At 43.7% G+C, this 6,314-nt stretch overlaps 1 pseudogene; it reads left to right on the top strand.

Moving 5' to 3' along the window:
• Positions 1-2,425: 2,425 nt before the first annotated feature.
• LOC138297142 (b(0,+)-type amino acid transporter 1 pseudogene) overlaps positions 2,426-6,314 on the top strand; it is a 119,053-nt pseudogene continuing 115,164 nt past the window's right edge.

Here is a 6,314-nt window from a genome sequence, read left to right as displayed (position 1 = left end):
CAATGTCATAATATGGAGGAAAGTACCACTAGCCTGTTGACCATATTACTGCCGACCGCCAATGTCATAATGAGGGTATCTATGTTATTTCAGTGAGTTTTCCTGAGTTGTATATTTTCTATCTCAATATGGCCTCCATAGACCATGTCTTTACCACACTTTCTGTGGGTTGCACCACAACCACTCCTGAGAGTTACACCACATGTTTTCTAATGATGTGTTAGTTAATCTCAATGGGCTGCACTTTCACCGCTTTGAGGTGACCCCTCCAGTAGCTCTATCGAGGTGCATGTGCTAATCCTTGTATCATCCCTTCTACCTGTCTGGATGGCTCAATAGACCCCACAGTCATGGCACTTGGTATTCCTTGGGTCTCGCCTCTGTTGCACCTTATGGATTCCACAGGGGTGAATGCTATTTGTATGTGCTGGGCATTAGGATATAGGCTCCTTGATTTGTGACTTGTCTCGTCTGTCTCATTTGACTTGATAATTTTTTGGGTCTGCATGCCAGAATGTGACCTTAGGCCCTTGCTGCCTGTAACCAGTAAATGCTTGTTTCCCACTTTCCTTTAGCCACATTGAAAGACAGTGCCAGATGTTTGCATGCTGGCAGGTTACTCGTTAATGTTCCTTAATAGACTCTTTACATCATTTACAAAGATGCCCATGGGTTGAATTTCTGTCACTTCTCAGTGGATCCTATGGAGCATTAAAACTGTCTCCTTCCGCTTGAGCACTCATGTCAATCGTGCTTCTGTCACTCTTAGCTGGACCCTATAAGGCATTTATCCTGGTTACCTGTACCTTCTGCATGCTGTAAGTTACTCCCCTCTCCAGTGGATTTATAAAGCATTTATGCTGCCTACATGCAACCAGTGAACTCCTGTGGGATACTCATCTGTTGCTCTTGGGAATCCGCTGAAGAGCATTACTATAATTTCCCCCTTTCATGCATGTTGATTACTCCTCATTACCTCTAGATGAATTCAGATCTATTACCTGGCTGGCAGTATGCAGTACATGCCTGGGTGTACCCATTGCTCAGGAAGAACAGACTGAGTATCTGCAATAACATAATGTATTAGTGTATTTAATGGGGTGCTGCTTTGTGGCTTGTGAGTGGATTACTTAGAACAACGCCAACAGGCTTCCCCACATAGACCACACTGCTATTTAACACTTTTCATCTAAGCACTCCCACTAGGTTTAGCGCCTCTGAATATTATATAAATGTAATTATAATACAATACACATCACAATGACACTGCAAAACAGCACCTCGGCTACAACACAACAACAGACATTTGCACATCAGCACAACTTAACAAGTGGGTGTACAAGAAAGCAACACTACTACAAAACAACAAAACATATCACACCATACAACATGATAGTCCAAAACAATAACATAATATCATCAGTAACTTTGTTTTTATAAAGCTGTTCAGTGCACACCACTGTAATGTCTGGGTGCTGCAAATAAAAGGCATTATTCTTATCCCATGTAAGCATACTGAATTTAGCAAACCCAGGGATTTAAGGATGAGTTGGTCTTAATTGGATTCCAACACGTGACCTTACCGCGAGCAGACAACATACTGGACCATCCTGCTGGCAACATAAACAGCACTACACTTCTGTCTATCAACAACACACAACAATAAAGCCTTTACAAAATGCAATGAGTAGAAGTAACAACAGAACAAAAAACTACTCAAGAACACACTGAACCAAAACAATTCTAGATAAATATAAGAACACAACACAACAAAACATCACCCACCTGTATAGCAAACCAAAAAAAAATACACATGCACAGCACAGAAATGCAACACACCATCATTCCAACAACACAACTCAATTGTATTGTGTTGCTGTTTAAAGTTGTGTTGTGTGCTGTTTTGTGACATGTTGTTATGCTGCACTGTGATGTGGCTTCTGTGGCTGTTGTGCTGGTAAAGTTTTATTGAATTTTGTTGTTTTTGGTTTGTATTTTGTTAGTGTGGTTGGTGGTTGAGGTTTAGTTCTGTTGTGTTGTAGTTTTGTAACTATTGAGTTTTTGCATATTTATACTACATGATGCCGACCATGAGAGTGCCACTGTTACAAATGTTGAGAGCATTCATTATTTGGAAGTTCTATTTGCACCTGGTTTAACAATAATCCATATATGTAAACCACCTAGACAGAGTTGCCCTTCTTTTGGCAGAAACATCTTATCCCGTCCTTGCTCACTCAGAAACCTGGCTCAAGCGTCATGGGGTGACCACTGTGTGCCCATCAAGTAAATATTTAATAGATTAACCCAGTTAATATTTAGTGTGGTCCTACATACATATATATACAGTCAGTACCTTTCATTGTGTCTAAATATTTTGAGGTTGAGCAGGCAGCAGCCGCCTGATTTACAGCCAAGAGGTACAATGAAGGTACGAGCAGAGGATGAGAAGCCAAGCCAGGTTCTCCCATCAGCAGCCATGAATGGGAAGACGGAGAAACTGAGGCTAAAAAGGGAGATTGGGCTTCTCAGCGCTGGCTGTTTAATTGCAGGGTCCATGATTGGGTCAGGCATCTTTATGTCGCCCCAGGGAGTGCTCTTCTACATGGGCAGTCTGAGTGGCAGCCTCGCAATTTGGGCTGCCTGTGGCTTCATGTCCTTTCTCGGGGCCTTGTGTTATGCAGAACTTGGGACTACAATAATGGAATCTGGAAACGATTATATTTACCTGCTGAGGATATATGGCCCTTTGCCAGCCTTTCTGTACGCATACCTCTGCTTGTTCCTTTTGTCACCCGCTGGTATCGCAGCTGTTGCTTTGAGCTTTGGTCAGTATGTGGTAAACCCGTTTTACCCAGGCTGCCCTTCCCCGGAAGCTGTGGTTAAAATGACCGCCATTGCCTGCATTTTGGTTGTCGTAGCTGTAAATTGTCTGAATGTGAAGATGGCTACCTCGGTCATGAATATCTTCACTGTGGCTACACTTGCGTCCCTCCTGGTCATTGTTTTGGGCAGCGTGGCGCTGCTTGTCAGCGGGTACGCAGGACATTTCCAGAACGCATTTCAAGGCACAGCGACAGGATTTGGGTCCATTGGAATCGCCTTTTACCAAGGGTATTGGTCGTACTCTGGATGGAGCTCTGCCAACTTTGTGACAGAAGAGCTGAAGCACCCTGAAGTAAGTGTGCATGTTTGAAGATAGGCGCTTGTCTGTGAGCTCTTTGGGAACTGTTATGACATGTACCAGAAATATCCAACTACTTGAGTGTTTATTGCTCCACAGTGACACCTCACTAAAACGCCTCCCTCCACCACATATGTGGCACCCACTCACCCAGGTCCCGTGCTCGGAGCTCTCATTTTCTTTTGTCAGCTTGTGTGCCTCAAAGCTTATAGCTCATTATAAGTCACATCTGAAGAGGAATAATTGTGGAAAGATCTAGGGTCCAACTCACAAAGAGAATCTTAAATCTGCGTTCTTGGAAGCACTATTCTTCACAAGCGCAGATTCACAACTGTCCTTTATTCACCAACTCAGCAGTAGTGCCCCCAGAAAGATGCACCATGCACACCATTCCAGGCTTCCGATGAAGTGAGGCATGTGTGTTTTAACTTAGCTATTTCCCAAATATGTAATTGCACATAATATACATTTATGCAACGTTGACAGGCAGCCCAGTGAGAAAGTGCATATATTATTTCCTTTTTCTCTCCATGAGGAAAGCATTTTCCTATCCAGTTTAGGGAAACTCCGTTACCCTTCCCGACCTGGAGGTAGAGTTACTCATGCCCTTCAATGGAGTAAAATTCTAACAGTAACCAGGGTGGGACACGGTCGCACAGAGGTTTGTGAATGCTCTCAAAGTCACTAACTCATAAGGCAACATCCCATTCCCCACCCCTTGTGTGGGGTTCACGGTTGTATAATTTTATGCACCCACTGCAGAGAATGATACTGTAGTAAAAGTATTTATGCTTGACTAAGTATCCTTTTCTAATTTAGCTGTGTGGAGTAAGATGAGCGTTTTACAGCCATAAGCGTAAGGTAAAGCGATGGGAACACTGTGGAAAATGTGTAATTTTGTTGAAATGACACATGTTAAGCTAGGGAACAGGTAGTGAAATTCAGCTTTCCCATTGGTTGCACCAGGGATCGCTTCAGATTTTAGGAAAGGCAGATCTTTTAGTTGATTGGCTTTGGGCCAGATACCAGCGGCCACTGGCAGTGCTTAAATTGGTGTCCCAACCTGCAGTAAGCTAGAGAGCTTTAGCAAACAATGTCCGCTTTCTTCATTGGGTTCTGCAGTTGTTCTCCCTAGGAGATGTTTGCAAAGAACATGGGACCAAATGGTCCATTTTACATTATAATTTTCACACACATTTGCACAAACGCCACAGGTTTTAGTGACAGCCCTTGAACGGCATTCATGAAAATACCCGAAAAGAGCGTCTACCTCTCTACTTCAGTCAAGTTTTTCCACTCACATCCTCATTTCCCTTAGGCCAACCTCTCTCTCCCTCACCATCTAACTTTCTCTCACAATGTATCTCTCTACCCTTCTCTGGCATCACTTTCGTCTCCCAAGATGGCACTTATGAAAATATTCGAAAAGAGCTTCTACCCCTCTTGTTCAAAAATTATTTTACAACTCACATTCTCATGTTGTGTCTCTCTCTCCCTCACCATCTAATTTCTCTCAATATTTATCCCTCTCACCCTCTTTCTAGCTTTTTCTCACATTAATTCCCCTCTCGTCACTGTGTTTCCATTACTCAAAATGTTCTCTCTCACCGTTTCTATCTGTCTTGCTTCTCCCTCTCTCTAAGAGGTTCTTTTTCCCTTTAAGAAGCGTGTATGGAGCTGTTTTGGGGTTGTGGGGACACGGGCAGGCAGGGTTTACAAAGCCTCAGCTGTGGAGCTAGGTCCATTTCCCTTTGTGGTCCCATGGTCTGTGCTACTTTGGTTCTGCAAACTGGACCAAGTACAACCCTTTTAGCACTTGATTCTCAGCTGTAGTGATAACGAACAGCCACAGGCTTCTCGGGGAGGTTTATGTAGGGGTGCATAGGTTCAGCACTTACCACCACACCCAGCAGCCCAATTATATAATTATCTTGCCCAGCGTTTTTCTTTTGAGAAATATCAGTACTTTGGAGCAGATTTAAAGGTTTTGTGTTGCTCTTGCGCCAAGCAAAGGGACTCAGGGTGAAGTAAAAGCCAGAGGGAGATGTACAAAGCCACGCAAGGCCACCTTGCGTGACCCTGCATGGCTGGTTCAACTGGAGCAATGCACGGCAGTGCAAGTTGCTGCTTTGTGTTACTCTGCCCCAGGGAGGCATTTCATGAGTAGAGCGTGGGTGTGCCCCTGCATCCACCCATGGATTTTGGTGTATTCCCAGAGTTACCATGAGTAGTAGACCTGGGAATGCGTAAAAATGTTATACCTTCCGAGGGGAGGCGTAAGAAGGAGAAATATGTTTATACCTCCTCACCTTTTCCTCTTTCTATGCGTGATGTTTTCTGTAGCATGCACAGAAATAGGAAAACGCCTTAGCAGATTGTTTGTGTGCAGGAAGGCATCCCTTCCTGGTGAAACACAATCCTGCCTGCAATGCAGGCACCCGTGTACAAGGTTGCAAAAGTGCCTGCATTGAAGCTCGGCAGCACATAGTGCACCAGCGTAAGGAGAGGACAGGAATGTGCCTTATAAAATATGACACATTCCTGCCCTCTCCCTGTCACACAACACAGCACAGCAAGATGTCTTGCTACATGTTGCATGACATTTTTATAAATCTACCCCTTTATGTTTACAAAACGGCACAATACTACAAACTACAAAAATGTGTTAGATACGCAGTGCTTAGGTGCAAGTCCCATTTGCTTTAAGGTAGGGCCCCTTCTAGGTGACCTATCCCCCTCGAGGTTGCTTGGTCTCACTCTCTTTTAATGTTGTTTATTTATTTTAACTCGGTTTATTTGGTATATTTTAATATTGCAATTTTTCTTGTATGACTTCCGCCTGGCTCTGAAGTCAAGGTCAGTGCCTTCTCTACCCACCGGAATCGCCAGCTTACCTGATCCCAAGGTTTTTCAGAATAGCACACACAGCACGGCTGCACTAGATTAGTAGACTTTCTGGACTTGCCTGGTGTTCTGTGTCATGGTGCTGTCCACATTTCTTTCATTGTACCTCCTCAGCCTTATGTGTATGGTGGGGCCATTTCAAACCCATTTTTGTTTTAGCCTTATTTTTGGGTGGTATCTTTAATTTTTTGTATTTTTTGCCATACAAGGATGCCTGGCCTTGCTT

The sequence above is a fragment of the Pleurodeles waltl genome, chromosome 5 (assembly GCF_031143425.1).
Source record: "Pleurodeles waltl isolate 20211129_DDA chromosome 5, aPleWal1.hap1.20221129, whole genome shotgun sequence".
Classification (NCBI taxonomy): domain Eukaryota; kingdom Metazoa; phylum Chordata; class Amphibia; order Caudata; family Salamandridae; genus Pleurodeles; species Pleurodeles waltl.
This window is presented reverse-complemented; position numbering and strand designations above follow the sequence as displayed.